This window comes from Tamandua tetradactyla, chromosome 13, assembly GCF_023851605.1.
Source record: "Tamandua tetradactyla isolate mTamTet1 chromosome 13, mTamTet1.pri, whole genome shotgun sequence".
NCBI classification, from domain to species: Eukaryota; Metazoa; Chordata; class Mammalia; order Pilosa; family Myrmecophagidae; genus Tamandua; species Tamandua tetradactyla.
The window spans coordinates 34,274,576-34,300,002 of NC_135339.1; the positions used below are offsets into that span (position 1 = coordinate 34,274,576).

Consider the following 25,427-nt stretch of genomic DNA (forward strand, 5'->3'; position numbering starts at 1 on the left):
CTTATGACAATGTATGATAAAAAGTAGGGCTAGTGAATTAACACATTTTAAATATCTTTTTGTTCATAGAAAAGAAGCATCTTTGACATGGAATTGTTAAACCACCTCTGAGCAGAATGCATCAGGACTTGTTCAGTAGGTGGCTGCAGAGGGACAGAAGAAATTGCAGGGGGAGGGATATATGCAGATGTCTTCATATTTCCATTTTGATGTAACCATTGTATGTGCACATCTCTTGGCTGTGCCATAGGAAAATGTTGTTGAATAACCCAATGGAAACATACTTTGCTATTATTTCGAAATAGATCTGACAATGAATTCTCTTAGATGCATTATACTTTTTGTACTCTTGTTTTTGACTCATTTTAAATTGAGCATTAAGAGAATGTAGTATTTATAACTGCCAATATCTATAGTGGCCTGTTGCCATTTTTGTCTTTTATGAAATTTTTGTTTGCAAGAAAGGCAGGAACACATTTTTTCCCTTCTGATTGAGTTGGTTTCATGTATTCTTGGTTATTACAATACTCGTGGCTTTGGTACTTTGAATTGGTAAATATTTGTGAAAAAGCATGATACATTCTGTGTGATCTCAGCCACAAAAAACTTTATGCTCAGTTGTGGGTATACACATAATGGACCTGGAAGGACATATGTCAAACCAGAAACTGCTTGTGATTCTGGATGACTTTTTTGTTCTTCACCGCTTGTGCTTTTCAGTTTTCTTTATTGCACAATTAACTTAAAAGTTAAAAAAGTGTTATTGTAAAAACCTTAAAAAAATAAGTGGTCTTAAAGAGCCAAAACCTAATTCTTGATTTTTCTGATTATCCTACTTTTGTGGGGTTTTTTGTTGTTATGTCTTTACCATGGCATACGTTTTCATCTGCATACAGAAAATTGTTTCAGTTTATTTTTTGTTTTGTATGAAAATGGCTGCTTGGAGATCTATGAAATTTGGAGGGTGTGAATGATAAGATTTGACTGTATGAAATTCTCTTGGGGGGGTGAGGTTTGGGGAGTAAAGAGAACCTGAGTCTCTGTAGATTGAGGGAGGAATATGTTGTTCAGAGTTGAAGTCAGGTAGGAGCAGCGATGACTATCCCAAAGTACAGAAGTCTCCATTAACAGAGTTATGCCTGGAATTCAGATATTTAAAAAAATAATAGGGAATTGGTATTTATTACTCAGATTCCACTGAGTCTCTCAAAACTACCCCTTCAATTTTAAATGCTTGCAGTTCCCATTAAGCATCTACTTCACCATGACAGTAAGTCACAAGCCTGGGTAATTCAAATCTGAGACATTAATTTTCTATTCAGCTCCTTCTGGCATAAGCAACTCTATGTAGGGTGCTCTAGGGTGAAATGAAGCAACTGTTTATTCAGAAGTGGCCCAGATAGTCCAAAGATAAATGTAGTATGTAATGAAGGTTTGTAACCAAGTTAAAAAAAATGATGATACCTTCATAATAAGTATCATAACTATGTAAAATTATCACAACTTTAAAACCATTTTTAATCTATTCAGATTTTTAAAGTAATAGCTAATCCAGTCAGAGGTACAGCAGATAATTTAGCTAGTATTAAATGAAAGTTGGTAAAGTTATAGATCAATGAGGTACTTAACTGCAAGCATCTGAAACTGACTCTTGTTACTCTAGCAGAATATTAGAAATGATATTGGTTACTTATAGAATTTCTGGGGGACCTAGAGAAATAGGTTTGGGGACTTTTCCAACTTCTACCCATATGGATCATGGGTGTGCTGCCTGGAGGAAAGTAGCTATTTTGTGACCATGAGGACAAAAGCCATACCCTAAGAATGGTGTAGCAGAAAATTAGAATGGCCTTAGAGACTTGAATTCCTTGAGTTGCTGCACTGGTCTTGGACTGACTACATCTGGACTTTTTATTATTTGAGAAAAATAAACCCATCTTTGGTTCAGCCACTGTAGATGGATGTTTTGTTTCATGCAGTTGAGTGTAATCTTGATTGATATTGTCCATAAGAAGGCATGCCTGTACTCCTACACTGCTATTAAGGCACTTATCATGTGTACTGGAACTAGAAATTTTACTTTTTATCTCTCCCATTGAACAGGAAGCTCCTTGAGTCCCAAGATTATCATCCCCATATCCTTTGTGTATCCTAGTACCTCCTGGCACAAAGCTGAGACTCTATTTATACTGGGTGAATGACTGTGGTAGATAAATAGCCTCTAATGACATATATTCTATGGCCTCTTATTGCAGTAAAGATGCTTTGAGTGAGTAATATTTAGGAGATAAAATAGACAGATTTAATGATTTATTTGATGTGGGAAAAAGAAAGGGCAAAAGATCTAGGATGACTCCCAAGTCATCCTAGACTTAAATTGTTTAAACAATTTTAAACAAATTGAGTGATGTTTATCAGAATATAAAATATAAAATGAAGAGGAAATATTTGAGGAGAAAGACATTGGAGTTTATTATTCCCATTTACAGATGAGGAAACTGAGGCTGGAGAATTATATAGTTTGTCTAAGATCAACCAGCCGAATGTTGCTCTGCCACTTGGCAGAGCAAGAATTCAAATTTAGGCATCTACACAACTGCTTCAACGTCTATTATCAAAACATTTCTTAATCTTAGCCCCTGCCTGCCTGCATGGGAGGAGCCATGCATGATTTCAGCCACAGCAGAACTGCTGGAGATACTAAAATATCTTCTCTTCTATTACTGTAAGCATCTTGTAAGCACAACCAGAAGCTAGGATCAGGTCATTTTATCTACTAAGAACGTCTAGACATGACAATATGTTAGAACTTTAAAAAAGTGTTAGAACTTTAAAAAGATCATCAACATTTTTCAAAAAAAAGATAAAAAATTTCCCAAATATTCAAGTAACATAAGCTGTGTTTTCTTTTTCTTTTTTTATTGGAGAAGCTGTGGGTTCTGGAGCAACGATGTATAAAATATAGGATTTCCTCATACCACTCTGTTATTAACACCTTGCATTGGTCTGCATTGGACATTTGTTATGATTGATGAAAGCACATTTTTATAATTGTTCTGTTAGCTATAATCCCTGGTTTAACTTAGGGTTCACTGTTAGTGTTATGCAGTTCCATGGATTTTTGACAATTTTTTTTGTTCTAGTGACATGTTTATGACCTAAAATTTCCTCTTTTGACCACATTCAAACATATACTTCAGTGCTGTTAACTACTTTCACAGTGTTGTGCTACCATCACCAACATCCATTACCAAAACTTTTCCATCATTCCAAATAGCAACTCTGTACCTTTATGCTTTAACAACCTTTTCCCTACCTCCACCCCAACCCCTAGTAACCTATATTCTAGATTCTGACCCTATGAGTTTGCTTATTCTAATTATTTCATATCTGTGAGAGCTTACAATATTTGTCTTTTTGTGTCTTGCTTATTTCACTCAACCCAATGATTTCAAAGTTCATCCACATTGTCACATATTAGAACTTCATTCCTTTTCACAGCTGAATAATATTCTATTGTTTGTATATAACAAATTTTGTTTATCCATTCATCAGTGTTCCTAGATATGAATTTGCCAGATAAATGGCAAGTCTATACTTAATTTTCCGTGGAACTGCCAAACTGTCTTCCACAGTGCTTGCACCATTTTACATTCCTACCAGTAGTGAATTTCTCTACATCTTCTCTAACTCTGTTGTTTTCTATTTTTTAAAATAGTAGTCATTGTTGTAGGTGTGAAATGGTATCTCATTGTGGTCTTGATTTGTATTTCCCTAGTGGCTAATGATGTTGAGCATCTTTTCATGTGCTTTTTGGCCATTTGTAGATCTTCTTTGGAGATATGCCTATGCAATTCTTGTCCATTTTTAAATTGGATTGTCTTTTCGTTGTTGAGTTGAAACGTTTCTTTATATATATTGGATATTAAACCTATATTGAATATGTGGTTTCCAAATATTTTCTCCTATTGTGTAGGTTGTCATTTTACTTTCATGCTAAAGTCTTATGAGGCACAAAAGGTTTGAATTTTGATGAGGTTCCAGTTACTATTTTTTATTTGTTGCTTGTGCTTTGAGTGTAAAGTCTAAAAAACCATTGGGTAGCAGAAATCGTGAAGATGCTTCCCTATTTTTTTCTAGGACTTTTAAATTTTTGGTTTTTTTATGATCTTTGATCCATTTTTATTTGATTTTTGTAGTGTGAGGTAGGGTCCACCTTAACTCTTTTGCAAACAGAAATCCAGTTTTTCCTTGTTGAAGAGACTACTCTTTTCCAATTAAATGGTCTTTACCCCTTGTTAAAAACTGGTTGGCCATAAATGTGAGGATTGATTTCTGAACTCTCAATTCAATTCCATTAGTCTATATGTTTGTCCTTATACCCAAAGCATGCAGAAAGCTTTATTTTCAAGATGAAATATTCTATGTACATGTGTGTATGTGTGTTTATGAACGTTTGTGTGTATTACTCTAATTTTATCAGCAAGTTTTCTTAATTCACTTGGTGGGGGGAGAATTTCATATAATTGGGTAATAATTTAAAACTACTAACAAGCTTCCCAAAGTAAAGGCAACCCACGGAATTTTAGCAGCAACATCCATCCAACCATAATTTTGCTAACAGTTTTTCTTCTACCTTTCAACAATTATTTATTGAATACTTATTCTGTCCCTAAACTTTCTGCTATTCTTAAAAATAGTCTTTTCAGGCAAAGGCAAATAAAGATTCAGAAAATATCATCCTTTAAACTGATTTGAAAAAATATTTTTTAAATATTACATTAGATCACAAAATATGTGATTTTTCTCATGTGGCTTTTCTCTAAGCCATGTTTAGGGTAAAATTTCTTAAAAAACATAAGCCAATCGTAGGCTGTAATTGAATACAATTCACTTCAAATTTATATATAACAATGTACATTTGTTTAAATAGTGAAAACTTTGCAAAATCTTGTATTTAAAATATTACTTTTTAATATCCTTGCATTAAAATGAAAATGATTACTTTTTAATATTACTGGAAACCACCTATCCCCAATTGTAAAGATATATTTCTTGGGTGATTTTATTATATGCTTAATAATAGTACCTGTGAGCTCAGATTTCTTTTGAATAAAATTTATTGGAAACATTATCTACCCAAAAGCATCTTTAACGTCATTATAGATGGGTAGGAGTAAATTAAGCCGTATTTAGGCACCAAAGTCTTTAATTTCATTGCATTCGAGTAGGAGTTAGACATTATGAGGTCCAATTTAAAAAGTCGCTAATGTTTTTACATCTGAGTAGGAGTAAATTAAACAAAATCACTCCTGAGCTGCTAATATCATTTTAATTGAATGTCATTCAGTTTCTAACTGCTGTTACAACATGACAGATAATGAGGCTGATTCCACAGAGCACCTGCGACTCTAGGGCAGTGGCTGCTGAAAATAAAGCTATAGGTTAGGGGATAATAGGGCAAGGGTGGAACATGGAAAGAAAAGCCTTCCGATGTGTTGATAGAGCAATCCTGTTGGGCAACAGGACCTACGTGTATGAAACTGTTGCTTCAAGGAGCTTGAATACCTGCTGGCTGCAAGTTGGGTTGGCATTGGCAAACTACATCTTCCCTGATGATAGGATTTTCAGACTCTGAGTGCTAGAAGCCCTATTCCCATTTATTTAGCTGCCATGAATTATTCATAGAGTTTGATTCAGTGGCAAATGATATGTTGAGACAACAGGTAACAAAGACATCTAAAAAAATAGAGTGGTAATTGTAAGACTCTCAAAGAAATATGCACGTTAAAGAAAGTTTCTTCTGTACTTAAGTTTACTATTGGAAACTTTGAAAGATTTTGATAATTGGAGGAAGAAAAAATTATAAGGGAAATTCTTTTAGGTATAGCCATGAAACCTGATATTGTTGTTGTTTTATTGTCATTATGTATTATTGTCATAATGACCTGATTATTGTCGTTGTTGTTATTTGCATTGAAGTTCGCAAAATTTTTACTGGAGAAGATTTCTAAATGCAAACTGCTATTGTCTTTTTTTTAAATTTGTTTTTTAATTTTTATCAAAGAATGCTTATATGCATTGTTTTAAAAGTCAAAGTTTATAACAAAAATACCAATCATCCGTCCTTTTCAACCCAGAATAATAATTTTCAGTTCTTTTAGCTCTTTCTTCTGCCATTTCCCCCAAATTTCTAAATATTAATCTTTTACACACCCCTCTATCTCTCTTTCACATGCTCCTTTCTCTCTTTTACCATTCTCCTTTCCACCCCTCCTCCCAATATATACACAACAGGGTTTTTTGTTAAATTCATACTTGGTGTGATGCTTATGACTATGTAAATAATATACAGAGGGTACTAAGATTGCATTTCCTTTTTAAATACCACTTGATTTTATTATTTCTGGAATCAGTGATTAGATCCACATAATTTAGAAATCTAAGCATCTATCACTAATTCTTCCCCCAGACTTTCCACTAGAACCTTTAAATGCCTCTCACTGTGGTCAAACGCAGCAGGTAACCTATCAATTCTACTTTTTTTTCCCCCTTAGAAGCATCTCCCTTGGATCCCACTGTCACTTGCTATAATCTGGACTGGCTGGCACAGTTCTTCACAGCTATCATTTTAGGACTTGACTTATAACATCCCCTTGTACTCCCTTTGCATACATGGTTTCTTGGTATAGTAAAGAGCACTGATTGCCCTTAGTGTCCGTTCTTTCCCTCTTTCACAATAGTAGAATTAGTAGAATTTTAGTTAGATATTATGGCTGCTGAAATAAATCCCTTATTTTCCAGCCTTACATATGCAAGGTATGACTATGTGACTACATTCTGGCCAATGGGGTGTGAGCGGAAGTGTCATGTCACAGACTCTGTGAACATTGGTTACGAAACAATTTGCGTGTGTCCTTTGTCCCATCTCCTTTTGCAATTTCCTCCATCTTGTTAGTTAGAACAAGGATGCCATCTTGGACTGTGAGAATGAGTCTAGGCTTGGGGATGCCAGAGAGGACAATGCCAAGGGTACCTTCTAGCACTTTAAGCCTTGAGATATTTCAGCATTAGAAAAATAAACTTCCATCTAGTTTAGACCATTTTGCTTGAGATTTTTTTAATGAAATAAAATTCACATAAAATGAAATTCACATGTTTGAAGTATACAGTTCAGTAGTCTTTATATTATAATTTATGAAGTTGTGCAACTGTTACCACTGTCTAATTTCAGAACATCTCCATCATTTCAAGAAGAAATGCCATACTTGTTAGCAGTTAATCCCAGTTCTCCACTCCTTCCCTTCTTCCTTGTGCCCTGGCACCACTAATCTGCCTTCTGTCACTACGGATTGGCCTATTCTGGACATTTTATACAAATGGAATAATATAATATGTGACCTTTCATGTTGACTCTTATCACTTAGCATAGTGTTTTCAAGATTCGCCCATATTGTAGCATGTAGTGATATTGCATTCCTTTTGTGGCTGTATAGATATACCACATTTTGTTCATCCATTAATCAGCTGATGGGCATGTGTGTTGTTTCTACTTTTAAGCTATTATGAATAATGCTGCAGTGAATGTTTGTGTACATGTCTTTGTGTGAATATGTGTTTTCAGTCCTCTCAGGTATATACCTAGGAGTGAAATTTCTGGGTGAAATTGTAATTCTATTTTTAACTTTGTTTTGGTATGCTAAATGGTAGGGTTCACATTTCATTCTTTTTCCATGTGAGTATCCCGTTATTACAGCACCATTTGTTGAATTTTTGCTGGTTAGTTTTTTCTTTCTTTGTTTTTGGGAAATGCATGGGCCAGGAATTGAACCCCGTTCTCCCACATGGCAGGCAAGAATTCTACCACTGAACTACCCTTGCACCCCTATTTTTAACTTTTTGAGGAACTGCCAAACTCTTTGCCACAACAGCTGTATTATTTTATCCCTCCCCCCACCCCCAGCATTGTACAAGGGTTCCCGTTTCTCTACATTCTCACCAATGCTTGTTAATTTCCATTTTTAAAATTATAACCCTCCTGGTGCTTGTGAAGTGACATCTTGCGGTTTTGATTTGCATGTCTCTGCAGACCAACAATGATGAGTGTTTTTCATGTGCTTTTTGCATATTTTTCTATATTCTTTGGAGAAATGTCTGTTCAAGGCCTCTGCCCATTAAAATTAGTTAGTCTTTTGTATATTTTGTAAAAGTTCTTATATTGTGCATACTAGACATTTATTAGAGATGTTATTTGCAAATATTTTTTTCTATTTTATGGGTTTTCTTTACTTTCTTGATAGTGCCTTTTGAGGAAGAGAAGTTTTACATTTTTATTAAGTCCGGTTTATCTATTTTTATAGTTTATTCCTTGTGCTTTTGGTGTTATATCTAAGAATTCATTGTTCAGCTCAAGATCATGAAAATTTATCCCTATATTTTCTTATAAAAGTTTTATAATTTTAGCTCTAATATTGAGGTCTATGATCTATTTTGCATCAATTTTTATATATGATATAAGGTGAGACTCCATCCTCAGCCTTTGGAATATGGCTATCCAGTTGTCCCAGCACTGTTTGTTGAAAAGTCAATTCTTTTTCCATTGAATGGTTTTGGCACCCTTGTCAAATATAAATTGGCTGCCAATCTATGGGTTTATTGTTGGATTCTCAATTCTATTCCATTGATGTATTTATCTATCCATATGCCAGTACCACAGTTTTTTTTTTAACTTTTTATTTTGAAATAATTTCACCCTTACAGCAAAATTGCAAAAATCATACATACCAAATACAGATAACTCCGCCATACCACCTGCCAGATATTCAGATCCACCAACTTTTAACGCTTTTAACACATTTGCTGTATCATTCTATCATCCATCCATCCATCCATCTATCTATCTATCTATCTATCTATCTATCTGTCTGTCTGTCTGTCTGTCTGTCTGTCTGTCTGTCTATCTATCTAATCTTTCTATTTTCTAAACATTTGAGAGTACATTGAAGTGCAACTTGAATGCTTAATACTTCCATGTGCATTTCCTAGGAACAACAATATTCACATATGGAACAACTTTAAGTACAGTTATCAAGTTCATAAAATTTAATAGTGATACAATGATAACAGTCTATACTCCAATTTTTTCATATGTCCCAATAATGTCCTTTGGGGTATTTTCTCCACCTATATTAGATCCAGTTCAGGCTCATGTCTTGCCTTTAGTTGTTATTGTCTCTAACTTTCCCATCTTGACCCCTCCCAAGCTTACAGTTCAATGGGATCAGTCACACTCACAGCATTGTGCTACCTTCACCACCTTCAAATACCAGACTTTTCCTATGATCCTATACAGAAACTCTGCACCCATTATGCAGAGACTCCTCATTTTTCCTCCTCTCCCATTTCTACCAACCTGCACTCTACTTTATGTCTCTATAAATTTACATAGGCTAGTTATTTCATATAAGTGGAATCATACACTATCTGTCCCTTTGTGACTGCCTTATTTTGATCAACCTGATGTCTTCAGAGTTCATCCATGTAGTAGCATGTATCAGAACATCATTCCTCCTTAGGGCTGAAAAATATTCCATTATATATATATATTTATATATACACCATACTTTGTTTATCCATTTATCTTCTGATAGATAACTTGGGTTGCTTTCATCTTTTGGCTATTGTGAATTAATTCTGCTATGAACATTGGTGTACGAATATCTGTTAGAGTCCATGCTTTCATTTCTTTTAGTATATCCTAGAAGCAGGACTGCTGGCTCATATGGTAATTCTGTCTTCAACTTTCTGAGGAATGGCTAAACTGTTTTATACAGTGGCAGTACCATTTTATTTTCCCACCAACATTGTGCCCATTTTGTGGCATCCTTGACAATGCTTGTTATTTTCCATTTTAGTGTGAGTTGGTATTGCATTGTGGCCTTGCTTTGCATTTCCCTAATGGCTAATGATGTTGAGCATCTTTTCATGTACTTATTGGCCATTTGTATATATTCTTTGGAGAAATATCTATTCAAGTCTTTTGCCCATTTTTTTGATAGTGAACCCTTTAGAATCCCTTCACATTTCTTTCTGTGCATATTTTTCCAGTATTTCCTTTATGGTTAACATGGGACTTAAATTTAACATCCTAAACCTATAACAATCTTGTTTGATTTGATTCCAGCTTGATTTCAATAAATATATACACACTATATCTCCCCACCTATATGTAGTTCTTATTGAAAATTACGTATTTTTACACAAGTCCAAAAACATTAACTTGTCATTACTTTTTTATGCATTTGCATTTTATATTCCATAAGAAGTAAAAAGTGGGATTTCAAATACAAAATACAATTTTATTGGCATTTATATTTACCCATATCATTATGGGATCCCACTGGATATTTTTATTTCTTCATGTGACTTCAGTTTTTTGCTTAGTGTCCTTATCTTTCACTCTGAAGAACTTCCTTTAACAGTGCTTGTAGGGCAAGTCTAGTGGTGACAGAGTCCTTCAGCTTTTGTTTCTCTTGGACTGTTTTAATCTCTCCCTCATTTTTTGAAAGACACTTTAGCCAGATATAGAATTCTTGGTTGGCACTTTTTCTTTTTGCTTTAGACCTTTAAATATGTCATGGCATTGCCTTCTTGCCCCAATGGTTTCTGATGAGAAATTGCCTCTTAATCTTATTGAGATTGCCTTGTGTGTGACATGTTGCTTCTCTTTTGCAGCTTTCAGAATTCTCTCTTTATCTTTGGCATTCAGTGGTTTGATTATAATATGCAGTGGTGTGAATGTATTTGAGTTTATCCTGTTTGGAGTGTGTTGAGCATCTTGGATGTGTATATTCATGTCTTTCATTAATTTGGGAAGTTTTCAGCCTTTATTTTTTTGAATATTCTCCCTGCCCTCTCCTTTTTTACCCCTCCTTACTCTGGGACTCCTACAATGTGTATATTGGCACACTTGATGGTGTCCCACATGTAGTCAGGCTCTGATCACTTTTCTTCATTTTTTCTGTTCCTCAGACTGAATAATTTTCAATTGTCTTATTGTCTATTTCTCTGATTCTTTCTTCTGCCAGCTTCAGTCTGTTGTTGAGCCACTCTGTGGAATTTAAGATTTCTGTTACTGTGGTCTTCAGCTCTGTTTGTTTCCTTTACACAGTTTTGATCTCATTATTGGCATTTTCTTTGTGTTCATCTATTGTTTTCTTGATTTTCTTTATTCTTTGTCCATGTTTTCCTTTAGTTTTTTAAGCATATTTAGGACCATTTTGTTTTTCCCCTTCTGCCTTTCTCTGAGGCATATATTTTCTCATTATTCTCTTTACATAGGCTAGGTCATTAAAAAAAAATCAAGCAATCCAAAAACAAACTTGTATTTTTTTCCTGATTATACATGCAATACATGCTCATTAGAGAAAAATTTAGAAAATGCAGATGAATAAAAGAAAATGCACATTATGGCAGTAGTACTGATTAGAGATACTCATTCTGGTTTTAAAACCTTTCTACTTAAGAGATCATGAACATCTTTTCATATAATTACCTGCTCTCTAAGAATGTTTTAAGTGGTTACATAGTATTCCAGATATGTTATCTCAAGCTTTATTAAGCTAATGACCAATTTTTTGAGAGTTAGATGGTTTCTTTCTTTTTCTCCCTCATGATTATTAACTTATCTGTAATGAATATTCTTATAGATGTGCCATAATCTCCTTAGGATACATTTACATAGGTGCTATTTAAGACCATTTTAAAAGTATTTTTCTGGTTCATCCCAGGTTTGGTCCTTCCCAGTGATGTTTCTAATGTTTCCGTCTTCTCCTTTGCTTGGGCTATCACTTTCTGTCTCTTTGTATGTTTGTAACCTTTTGTTGAAAAACCTGGACACTTTAATTAGATATTTTAATATGTTATTGCTGGAATTTAGACTCTGAGGTGCCTGTTCCTTAAGCTTGTATACAACTAGTGTTATGAGTTTTCTTGAATGGCATGAGTGAACAAAAAAAGATGGAAAAAAAAGAAAACACCTTTGCTAGGCTTTGAGGATTCACCTGTGTGAGTGCTCTTCTTCAAGGTTTATCCATATAATGAGTTTTGAGAATAGTTGAAGATCAAAGCTTAGGGGCCTCTCTGGCCCTTTCTGCATATGCATCTTGTCTTGGGCATGCACGTTGGCCCTAGGAATTCCCCCATTTATATGATTCTGAATATCCCCTCCTCTCATATGGTTTCCTCATGGTCTTGGACATTGGACTGTATGTTCTATAGCCAGCAATCCTTTAACCCAGGCAACACAATTTGATTGCTGTCCCACAGTATTCTGTAGAAGAGCTCGCAGAGCTGCCTCTACATGCAGGGCAAGTTCTGAGAGAGCAAGTCTCTCCAGCCATCACTAAGCATTTTTGTCCTTTCACATTTAAGGGTTTATACCTTTTCTCGTATCTCTGCCTATTCTGCATTATATTTTCTTGGCTTTTTTTTTTTTCTTTAGGGTCAAGTGATTTTTTATTACTACTTTTCAGAAAATGAGTTCTTAGTTGTTATCTTAGAGATTACATCAAGTTGCCTTGATTTCCGATGTATAATGTTAATTGGTACTTTCATCCTCTTCGCAGAAAGTACAAGGTTGCAGGGACCTTAGAATATTTAAATTTCATTTATTCTTTTCCTGGTTTATATGCTAGTATCATGTATTTTATTTTCTTGCCATATCTTAATACCCGTAGACATCGTTATTATTATTGTTAATTATTTCCTATGGCTAGTATTCATTTATTTTTTTCTACATATTTGCTCTGTGAATTGCTCTTCATTCCTTTCTTCATCTCTAACCTTTTATCTAGAAATATAACAGATTTTAGAATATATTTTTTAAGTGATGAATTATCTCTGTTATTACTTGCTTGAAAATGTTTTTATTTTACCTGTATTCATGAATATATTTTATAGAATATAAAGTATATTCTATAAAGTATACAACTCTAGAATTCTAGGTTGGTGTTTCATTTTTTTAACACATTGATAATATCACTTAATTGTCTTCTGGCTTACATGGTTTCTTTTGAGAAGTTATTTGTCATTTTAATTGTCAATTTGAAAGTAAACTGCCTTTTTCCTCTGGCTGCTTTCAGATTTTTTCCATTCTGTTTCATCTTTGGAATCTTATCAAACATGTATGGATGCAGAGTTATCCTAATTTTCTTGCTTTGTATTTGGTGGCCTTCTTGAATCTGTGGTTTGGTGTCTTTAATCAGCTTTGGAAAATCTCAGCCACTGTGCTTTAAATATTTTTTTTCATTTCCTTTTTACTTTCCTTCTGGGAGTACAGTTAAAGTGTATTGGATCTTTTCACTGTATCTTTCATATTTTAACCTTTCTTTTATTTTTATTCCTACCCTTGTCTATCACATTTCATTCTTGATATTTGTTTATTGACCTATCATCCATTTCATTATCTCTATCTAAAATAAGTGTTGGAACATTTCTTTCTGAATTTATTGTCTTTCAAAAAAAGTTTCCAGTATGCTGCAGAAATTTTTAATCTTGTCTTTTATCTCCTTTGGCATACAACCATATTTAAGACTCTCTGATAATTGAAGTCTATGGATATGTTTCTATCATGTATTCTTTGTTCTAAATTTCACTTATGTTGTCTTGCCTCATACATCCTCGATTGTGGACTGGAAACTGTATTTAAACATTGTTTATAGAAGCAGAGTTTAAAATGATGCTATTTTCCTCCATAGAGGATTTTTGTTTGCCTCAACAGGCACTTAAGGTATCAGCAAACCAGAATCACCTCAGTGTGAATCTCTTTAATGACTAAAACTTTTCAGGTAACCCAGGGACCCCAGATAAGGCTGCAATTAGGGCAAGCATTGGTTTGCTTACTATTAAACTTTATTTCAGTGATTTAGCCCTTTGGTGTTTTACCCTAAGTACAGGTTATTTACCAATTACCCATTCTTGGTTGTCTCTTTACCACCACTTTTCCCCCTTTAGCCTTGTGTTTAGTGCTGACAGAACCACTGCCCAGTTTTTAGCTTCCCCTCCCAGACTGGCAAACAACCCCAGGCAAAATCAGTCCCGATTTCCGGGCCACCTCCTAATTTCCATCTTCCTTGGATTCTTGGTGATGCCCTGTCTTCCTTTTTTATGAACTTTCTAATGCCTTTGGGCAGTTCTTTTACATTATTTTTTTCTGCTTTTTAATTGTCTTCAGAGGAAGCAGTGGTCCAAATTACATTACCATCTCTGGATATATTGTTTCCATCCTTAGTTTAAAAACACTATATATTATTAATATCCAATTATTTTTATTTGCTTTATTCAGAACAGCACTATGTTTTTATGTCAGAAAATTAATTATAAAACCATTCATTGGATCACACTTTTAGTTAACTCCCTTTCTAAGGATGCAGTCAGTCATCTTGATTACCCTAAGCCTTTCTGAATTTTCTGCCAGCCATATGTGTGCAAGCAAAAACTTAAGAGTTAGATGTTCCTACATACAGCCCAATCTGTCATTTTAAGTAGTTTCACCATTAGAGCCTATTCACTAGTTAGATAGTCACTGTAAACCTCTTATAATAAAAAGAAAATTTCAGTTTGCTTTAAGGCTATTAAATATGAAATCAAGTCCAACAATAAATTTAATAAACATTTAATGAGTACCTACTATGTGCCAGGCACTTCTCTGAGCAGTGAACATACAGCAGGGAATAAAGCAGCATAACAACAACAAAAACATGACTCCACCACTGAAAAACAAAACAAACCCAAGAATAATTGAAAAATAGAAATTGTCCTTAGGCCAAGTACAGAGACCCTTATCATTCTTCCTGATTTGCTAAGTTTTGTTTTCCTTTGGTGCTTATCATGTCCTGCAAGCGCCTTCCTGATTTTAGATATGCATAGCTTTCTGTGCACAGCTGTATCAAAACACTAGTTTTTTCTCCCAACCTTGGATAAACTCAAGATCTTGTAACTTTTCTGATCAATCTCAAGTAATAAAAGTTCTGTGGTAATATTAAGTCACAAAGAACAGGCTTATTTCAGAAATCGATTTGTCCAGCAATGTAATCAAAACTCAGAGCCCCATTCAGAGTTGTGCTCTTCCCTCCCTGCAGCATGTGCCTGCTTCAGGCTGTCAAGTATGCAGTGGGGAGGTGGAACGGAGTTGGCTTCTTCTAATTGTCTCTGTGTTGTTCCTCTCCAGCCTTCCTGTCATTTGACTGCCTCTGGCTCCTCCAAGGTTGAGCAGAGGGGTGAGGCTCAAGAAAGGTCTCTAATTATTTGGCACAGATATAATTTGATGATGATGCCTGCTGGATGTGTCAAATTCCAATGTGGATTTTTTCCTCCCTTCATTTGATACTTTTGTGGTTTCCTTGGAAGATACCTTTACTGGAAACACTTATAGTTCCTATGGCATGAGACGTTCCACTCCCTTGGTAGGTCACTTAGAATTCCTTCCATAACCCGACTTCAGTGGCCCACCTGCTCATTGGGGTGACTTCACCATTTGAGGTAGTTCTCTTGGATGGATTCAACATGCCTCAGGATGACTTCCCCCAAAATGATTTCAGCTGATCTATGAGAAGCACTCATGCCTTTTTGCGTGTCATTGGTGGAGATGCAGTTTTCTCCTAATGCAGCCACATGGTGCTTTTCCCTTTCATCTCCAGGGAGATACAGACTCAGCTTTTAAGTGTGATTCTCTTTTACTTGGCTTGACCAAGGCATATGCTCCTTCATCCTTTCCTCCACTGGAGGAGGGAGAGAATGTATTGAATACCAATAGCTCTCTCCAAATAAGTCCTTCCTATTCCTTTACAACTTCAATCCTTGAGGTGGGGTGATAGACTTGGAGTTCATGAATTGGCTTTAGCTAACCTTTTGGCAAGTTGCCTTGATAGTCTAGCCCTCAGTTTGGAATGCCATGAGGCTTGGCATCTCGTCCAAAGGTGAGGCCTCTGCCAAACTTGAGAAAGAATTGTCCCATTTTAACATCCTGTTGCATTGACTACAAGGTATGTCCTGGCACAATAGAAAGAGAAATATTACTGCTTAAAACCAAAAGCTATCTTCTGTCTTATAAGGAGAATGTCATAATTTATATTAGGGAACACGTATTTTTATTTATGGACTTCTTTGATTTGGAAAGGTCATTTCAACAATTCTGGAAGGAGATGGTGAAACAAAGAGAGCACTGATTCATTGTGCATACTGGGTGAGAGGAATTCTTGAGTTTCCAGGGAAAGAAGGGCATGAGGGGCCTGGAAAGGGAACTCAGTGGGGAGCTGTGAAGTGGTATGGTGAAAGAGAGGGCCCAGAAGCCTTTGGGGAGGTCAGGGCCCAAGGAGAAAGGATGATTAATGACAGAAATGACCAGAGGAATTTAAGAACAAGGATGCCTAACATTAACTGTTAAAGTATTTAGCCATAGCCCTTTATTAAAAGTGGTCTACAGACAGTAACCTTGTGTTAATGGTGGCTTTAGGAAGTTAAAGCCAAAGGGGCCTTGTGCAATATTGGGATAATGTTAAACACAGGAAGCAATTCTCAAGTGAGATCAAGTGTCCAATGGGAGCAGGAAATTGGAGTGAGAGTTGACCATGAGACTTGAGTCTTGGAGAAGGCACAAATCTTCCCATCGTATGGGGCTGAAGGTTTGAGGAGGCTTAAAATTTTTTTCATTATAGAAATTTTGAAAAACACTCCAGAGTAGCAAGAAACGTGCAATGAGATATTGTGTTTGCATTGTTCAGTTTCAACAACCACTGAGACATTTTTAATATTAAAAGAAAAAGTAAGTTTAGAAGGGTAGGAGGACTTGGGGCAAAAACAGAGAGCGTTCATCTGGGTCAGAGCTGCAAATGGGTGATTGGGAAACTTCTTGTATGAAGTCAGTTAATTCGCGTAATCAATAATTTGTCTAGTAGGACACCTACTACGTTTAAAAGGCAAAATCATATACCTTCTCTATGAAGAAGTAATTCCAATTTCCTTTCATTTTTCCCCGGCACTAACAACTTATCTGAGGAAGTTGTGTTTTTGCCTGTTTTGTCACCTATATTTTAGATTCCGGTGAATGTGGATACTTGGTAAGGCACTGCATAGGGTACACAGTTTTCTTAGAAAGGGCACTCTGCATGCTTCTTCTCTTTGGCTTTATAGATGAGAATACTTTGTTTATTCTGTCTAATGCTATAGAATAGCTTTGAGTAGTGTTATGGTACCAGTGACTAGTGGCATCATTTTTGGACCAGTCATTTTAGAGATAAAGAAAATGGAATATTTTAAGTGAGGATGTGATGAGCTCTTTATAAGACAAGTTTTTTTTGATAGCTTTTTAAATGCAATTTTATTGAGATATATTCACATACCATGTACTCATCCAAAGTGTTCAATCAGTGACGCACAGTATCATCATATAGTTGTGATAGTCTTTTTAATGCAATTTTATTGAGATATATTCACATACCATGTACTCATCCAAAGTATTCAATCAGTGATGCACAGTATCATCATATAGTTGTGTGCATTCATCACCACAGTCAGTTTTAGAACATTTTCATTACTCCAAAAAAATAAAAATATCAATAACAATAAAAATTAAAAAGAACACCCGAACATCCCATACCTCGTATCCCCCACTATTTTTTATTTATTTATTTAGTCTTTAGTTTCTTACCCATCTGCTTAGACACTGGATAAAGGGAGTGTCAGTCACAAGGTTTTCACAATTACATGGTCACACTATAAAAGCCATATCATTATGCATTTGGATAGATTTTTGAATTAAAAATGAAAAATCCATTGAAGTTTCTCACAAGAGAAGTTATCATACTTTATTTCCTAGACAGGTGCACATAATAGCTGAGAGCCTAATAAAACCTTACACAATGATATTGCTGAATGCCTGCTACATGTAAAGTTAATAAAACAAACAAACAAACATGTCACTGCACTTTCTAATGATACAGACTTAGCTGCCAACCTGAAGAGTGAGTTAATATTTCATCTGCAGAATGGTACTTTTGACTTAAAAATGGATAGTTTACAGACATGCCTGAACTTGCTATTTTACTTGTATTCAGTTAGTATCCACACCCACCACTCATTGAAGAATGTCTTCTTTATGTGAATTCTTGGCAACAAACACAAGTGGTACTGAAATATGCGAAGTGTTGAATTACTTTTTTGAATTGCATGGCCTATACTACAGCAATTGTACAAAAGCACAGTTGATGGTAGAAAAGATATGGTGGGTAAAATTTATGGTGCTTTAATATGAATCGAGTGGCACCAACCTGTGCTAGCTGTAGTACTGCCAGTACTTCACTGCCATGCATTTGAAGTGAAAAAAAAATGCAATTCAAGTAAAAAAAAAAATGCATTGCAAGTTAAAAAAAGGGATGTCATTGATGAAACAGTTAAAATGACTAATTTTGTTAGATCTCAAATCTTGGACACAGGTTATTTCAAGTATTCTTTGTGAAAAAAATGAGAAGTATGATGGTTATTGCTTGGAAAAGCCCTAGTGCTGTGGTTTGAATTGTGAGTTAAAACAAGCCACTTTTTTCATAGAATCCCTGTGATAGGTTGACTTATGTACACCACCACGCCCAAATAAAAGCACACTCAATCTTAATCGCATTCCTGTGGGTAAGAACCCCTTGTAAATAGGACCTTTTGAAGATGTTATTTTTAGTTAAATGTGGCCAGCTGATTTGGGATGAGTCCTTAATCCTATTACGGGCAGTCTTATCAAGAGAAAAGCCAAGGGGAGGAGCTGGAAGCAGGAAGCCAGCAGTCAGTGGAACTGGAAGGCAAAGGAAAAGACATTGCCATGTGACATGAGGCAGGGGTACAAGCTGAGGGTCCCCAACGATGCTGGCAGCCAGCACCAGAATGTTACAGACTTTGGGGAGGAAACATCTATCACTTTGCTGACACCTCGATTTTGGACCTCTTAACCTCAAAACCATGAGCCAATAAATTTTCATTGTTCAAACCAACCTATTATGTGTTATTTGTCATAGCAGCCTGGAAACTAAAATAGCCGTTTTACTTGAAAGAATAATCGACAGATGAAATATCGTCATTCAGATTTGAGTATTTAGTATATATTTTCTCAAAAATGCCTGAAGTGAACATGCCACGTTAAGGAGTTCAAACAACCAATATTTGCTGCCAAAGACAAAAGTTAGGATTTCAAGCAAAAATTAGAATTTTGAAAAACTCTGGTCTGCTGTCATTAGTTTGACAGCTTCCCAAAACAAAAAGAGCTTTCTGTTAAGATTGGTAGTGATAGTAATGAATCAGAGTCATTGATATTGTATAGTAGAATGTGTCTGCCTTTGAAAGATCTGCCTAATGCAATGAACAAATATTTTCCAAATGACTAATGCATGGTGTGACATAATTATGCATTGATAAATGATCCATTAAAAGTGCACAATGGATCAATGGATTTTAATATAGCATAATATGAAAAATTCATTGATACGATTTCAGATTCCATATTGTGACTAACTTTTAAGAAACTACTTAAGGAATCTTGGGATAGTATTAAAGTCGAAAACCCACAATTATCCATTTTTAATCACATTTCTACGTGAGAATAGATATTCTGTTATATATTTTAAATAAAATAACATGTTGCAATTGGTTGAATACAAAGAATGATAATCTAGCTGTCTTCTCTTAAGTCTGATGTAAACAAAGATTTGCCAAAAAGTGAAAAAATAATGCCACTCCTTTAATTTGTTTTGCTTTGGAAAATATATTATGTATGATAACATATATTTTAACATTTAAAATAACATTTGATATTTATGGTAGTATGCAATACTATTTTTTATTATTTTTAAGGTTTAATAAATTAATATTTTCTAAAGCCTCAGTTTTAATTTCTAATACTGAAAATATCAGCAGATTTAATTCATATACACAAAGACCCTTCAGGGTCCTTATAATTTTTAAGAACTTTACACTCTACCAAAAAGTTTGGGAATTGCCATTTAAGACTATATATTTCCTTTACATGAAAACTTTTTAAAGGAAGATATTATATACCTATTGGATTTGTGCCTTTTCTATTATACCCCTGGTAAAAGCAGAAAGGAGCAGCGTGGTGGTATTTTTGAAAAATCCAGAATTCTTTAAGACCAAAAAAATAATAAACAACCAAAAGTCACATGTGCTGGTACCTCTCTTCAGAATAACAACAGCCTCAGCCATCGATTTCTTCTTTAGCAATGAAGATGATCCTGGGATCTTTGTAGGCTTTGGAAACAGAGTATGGAAAATGGCTAATTTATACATAAAATAGTGGAAAATTGTTAAAAATTGTTAAAATGTCATTAAAATCCAATTCTCAAACATTATGACTCCAGACAATAATGGATTTTTTTTTTTTTTTAATTTTCAGCAAAAAGCAGCTTGACCTGTTATAACGTCATAGTTCCAAAATGAGAACTAGGAACATGAGTCAAAATTCATTCTAGGAAATGTGACGTCTAAAAGTGTATATTCAAAAATGGTACAAAATTAAGGACACTTTTTAAAAGTAAGTAATTGCCATTGAATTTTTATCAGCGGCCATTTCTTTGGAAAAAAATTTAACTTCAGTTTACGCATACAGAAATTTTATTTTTCACATGAAGAACAATGAGTATGCTGGATAGTATAAGGAACAAGTGTACCGTAACTAAGACTAAGGATACAGGATGAGCTGTCATTTGAGACTAGAAATTAGCTAATTAGGTAAAGTTAAAAGAATGAAACAGTACCTAAAGAATGATGAAGTTTTCTTACTTGTTGACGTAGCAACAGAATACAACAGTTGAGGAATCCATTAAAATCCTTGTTTCCTACTCCTCCCCCACCCACAGAAAAATTTTTTTCCATTAAAATAATATTCTTATTACAGAAAATAAAAATTCATGAGCAAATCGCAACAGTGATTCAGGGCCTAAAATCTTCAAAGGAGTGAAAGGGTGTGATCCAGGAGATCAAATTTGGACACGTCCTTCACTTCCTTTGTTGTTCCATACAGACTATACAGAAGCTAAAACCTGCCTACTCAGAGAGAACCAATGTTAATGCTTTCTTGTATGTTTTTCTAAATCCTTTTATATGCATGTTTGTTTATGTGAGTGTAAAGCAAAATGTTTTGTAAATTTCTCCATTTTATTTGGAAAATTTGAATGTATTTTTCCAATAGATACAATTCAATATCAGTTAAAATGGGTCCACCCTTTCACCTTATTCTTACCCCCACTGGGAACTGTATAGGATTTATTATAGAGATTTGACTTTACACAATAACAGAAGCTGGCTAAATGGTTTATTTATGGCTTTCTTTTTTCTTGAGATAAAAATCACAAAATAAAATAACCACCTTAAAATAAACCAATCAATGGCATTTATACATTCACAATGTTGTATGAGCACCACTTCTGTTTAGTTGCTTAACATTTTCACCATCCCCAAAAGAAAACCCCAGACTCATTAAGCAGTTACTGCCCAATTTCCCTCTCCCACTAGATCTGGGGTAGGGCCCAGGGGTCTGTGTTTGAAAAATTTTCTTAGGGTTTAGTAACCACTCCTTTAGAGATCATCTAGTCCAGTCGTCTTTACTGTGTACAAGTTAAAGCAAAATCTTGAGCAGAATGTGACCTGTTCAAATGACTTGGGTGCTTTCCTAGCTTCCCAATTTTGTTAAATCAGGTCAAATGAATACATCAGCTTCTGAAACTAAAGTTTTCTCCGGTGTCAGAGAGTCATCCTTGAAAAGCTTCAAAATAGATTTAATTGAATTCGAGAATAACATGTGCAGTGTCTTATCTTTTGCCTCTTTCTCTAGCAAATAAGATAGTAAATATCTGCCTAGTTGCTTAATTAAGGGTTCTGGTTGGACAGAATCTATTTAAGAGAGGTTTCATTTAATCAGAGCAATAGTAACTTGTTTTCTTTTAAAGAGGGAGAAGTGGGAGGGAGAAAGCGAGGGAGGGAGAGAGGGAGAGAAGGAGGAAGGGACAGAGCAAATTGTTTTTGTCTACACAAGTTGAATCTATCTCAGCAATTCCTCTTAGTTTTTCAAGGAAGAAATATAGGATGGGCTACAGTGGGCTCAGCAGGCAGAGTTCTCACCTCCCATGCTGGAGACCTGGGTTCGATTCCTAGTGCCTGGCCAAGAAAAAGGGAATATAAGATTTGCAAATTAAGAAAATCTCTTTTAATTATTGGAGCTAAAGTAGATTGTCATATTTTGTTTTGTAAATAGTGCCTCTAACTTTTAACTTTTAACCTCCCAAACCATTTGCAGTGTTTAAGAAAAGGAATTCTGTGGACGTTCCTTGTGATATTTACATTATTTTCTGATTTTTCCTCTTTTTTCTTTCACAGTAAAAGATTGTTTAAACTTATCAAAATCACTTTGATTTTACTCCTACAGTCAGGATCCTAACATCCCGATTTTCGACACTTATAAATGCTTTAATAGATACATGGACAGTAATTTAGTTTGACTTAAATGTAATAATCTGGCTCATTTATCTAGGATGACAAGATTTCATTTCCTAATGATCTTTTATTGTAAATTTATTTGATTTCCTTTAATATATTATCTCATTTCTCATCGCCTTTCCTTTTGAAAAAATATGAATAATTTTCTATGAAATTATGAAGACTTGGCCCGAAGCTGACAGTTCTGAGCAACAGTGACTGTGTCCACCCTTTTAAACAAATTATATAGTTTGATAACAAAGTCCCAAGGAGAAGGGAACATTAGTTTATGAGGAAGTTATTCTAAAAGACACCCAAAGATTGTCCTTCTAGGGGCTCTTGCTTTCTTTGACAGGATGAGAACTAATATAATCAGGCTAACCTGACTCCAGTTCTGTATTCTCAGCTGCCACTTGACATGTGTCTGAATACCCTAGGAGTTAATTCACACTCAGCTTTTGGTTATAAAACCAAACTTACCATCTTTCCTCCAAAAGGTCTCTCTTCCTATGTTTTTTATTTCCATTAACGATATCACCATTCACCCAAACTGAACCCTATTCTCTCTAAAATAGTCAGCCTGTTACAATGTCTCGACCCCTGTAATGTTTAAATAGTTCTCAAACTATCCCTCTTTTCCATTCCTTCTGCATTGTCCTCAGTGATGGTTGTCTGGACAATCGCTTTGACCTCCCAACTGGTTTCCCAGGCTCCAGTCTCACCCCATGTGATCCTTCTGGAAATACGAATCCGACTTAATGCCCTATCCGAATAGTCTTCATTGGCTTCCTATTGCCTACAGGATTAAGTGCACAGTTCCTCAGCAAGACATATGAAGCCCTTCAGAACCAGGTCCTATTTCTCTAATCTCATTTCTTGTCCCTGTTTCCCTTTGCCCCCCCTCTTTCCTCATGCTCTTTTGTCTTTACAAAGTCAACTCAATCATCACCTCCTTGATGATGTCCCAGCAGAAGTAGCCACAATACTTCTGTATCCTGTGCCGGACTCTAAGCATAGAATTTGCTCATTGCTCTAATTATTTGTATATGTCTTACCACCACCACCACTGCACTGTAAGATCTGCAAGACAGAGTCCTGTATTTTAATCATTGTTTCCTCATTTCATAAAACAATGGTTGGCAAAATAGGTAGATAAAAAATATTCATTGAAAGAAGAGTTGAATGACTGAATAAGCTCCAAGTGGCTATTGAAATTATTTTCTTTTGCTGGATGTCTTATTTGTGGTCTCTTTGAAGCATTAACTGGAGTTTGCTATTTATTATAATGATGTTTGTGGAAATGGCATTTTATCTGTGTTTCACAATTTCACCATAGAAATATGTGCCAAAATAAGACCGCAATTCAGAAACCTATAGTGGTAGTATAAACAGAGACTACTTGAAAATCTAATAGTTTTTTAAAACCTTGTTGCAAAATATTTTCTTTTCCTCCCAGTCCTATCCCTTCTGTAAACACTATATACATGATTATTAGTTGATGTTGTTGAGGTGCCTTCAGTATTGGGTTTTGCAACAATCCTTTCATTTCTGCAAAATCAGGTTGGTAAGCATACCTTCTGTTGTTGTTCTAGGATGAGGCAACTTCTGATAAACCTGTGCAATCAAAATGCTATAGGTATTTCCGTGAATGGAAAGAGAGCACTACTGAAATCTTGTTTTAAAACAGATTTAAAACAGTTCATGGTCTTTAGCTGCACTATATACTCTTAGTGAATAAAGGGAAAGACATCCTAAAGTTGTAAGTGCATTCTTCAAAATATGGGACATACGTGAGAAAGCCAAAAGGCTACTTATCAAGTGGTATCTCAATTTTATTCACTATTAAACTGAAACCTCTTTAAAGGTCAATGTCTGGGCCACCTGACATTCAGCTGAGTTTAGGAGTTACATAATAGTTAAAAGTTGAGTAGGAGCAATGGAAGAGTTCCAGTAAGGGTAATTGAAATCCTTATTTTCTTTTGGTGTTCAACCTTTAGGGTTGCCTTTTGAAAGTCTTAAACTTAAAACCCAAAACAAAGTAAGCTTAACCATCAGATTACAAACCATAAATTTAAAAAATGATATGCCTGAAAAATCTTGAAGAGTCGATATAATTTTGTGTTTTTAAATTTAAAATTGCATGTTTTCATTGGCAGTTTGAATGTAAGATACTTTAAATGTTTCATAAAGAAACATTAAAGTCTATAAAAGCCTGGGAAATAATTAAGATGAGAATAAAATTAGTTTTTCTTCCATTAAAAACATCAGCTTTCCATCCTGAAGGAAAGATGGCTGATAATTTTGTCAAAATATTTTTGTTATTTTGATATTCAAAGTCCTCCGCGGTGTGGCCCCAAGTGACCTTCCTTGCTCTCCACCACTGCTCTTGCACCACAGTGAACTCATCACTTTCTTGCCTGTAGGATCTCTTGTCCCTCTGTCATAGCACTCATCACCTTCATTAGAGTTCTCTAAATGCCATTTGGTGGCCCTACTTGGCTGTGAGCATCTTGAAATTCTTTTTCTTTTTCTTTCTTGGGTATACCTGAAGCGCACTAACGACTTAGTGCACAGCCTGATGATTTTGTCCATTTCCTCCCAGATGAAGAGCCAGAGCAATTCCAACACCCAGAAAGTCCTTTGGGCCCCTCCCTAGTTGATACCCCACCCCTCAGAGGTAACCAGTCGTCTGCTTTCTAGCACAATAGATTTATTTGGCTTGTTCTTGAACTTCATATAAATGGAATCATATTGTATGTACTCTTTCAGGTCAAGCTTCTTTTCTCTCAACATTTTGTCTTTGAGTGTAGCAGTATTTTATCCTTGTTATTTAGTATTCTATTTCATGAATATACCAAAATTTATTGATATTTTCTACTGATAATGGACATTTCTTTTGT

At 35.1% G+C, this 25,427-nt stretch overlaps 1 long non-coding RNA gene across 9 annotated transcripts in view; it reads left to right on the top strand.

The window, feature by feature from the left end:
• Nucleotides 1–25,427, top strand: part of LOC143653093 (uncharacterized) — a 129,679-nt gene that overhangs the window by 14,297 nt on the left and 89,955 nt on the right. For 4 of the 9 annotated variants that reach the window (XR_013161085.1, XR_013161092.1, XR_013161093.1 and 1 more), the window contains 2 exons: nt 70–135; nt 20,450–20,587. The exons of 2 other annotated variants lie outside the window; for them this stretch is intronic. This is a non-coding gene — a long non-coding RNA (uncharacterized LOC143653093). The remainder of the gene's footprint in view (nt 1–69; nt 136–20,449; nt 20,588–25,427) is intronic. 3 more of the 9 variants (XR_013161086.1, XR_013161094.1, XR_013161087.1) reach the window with 2 other exon arrangements.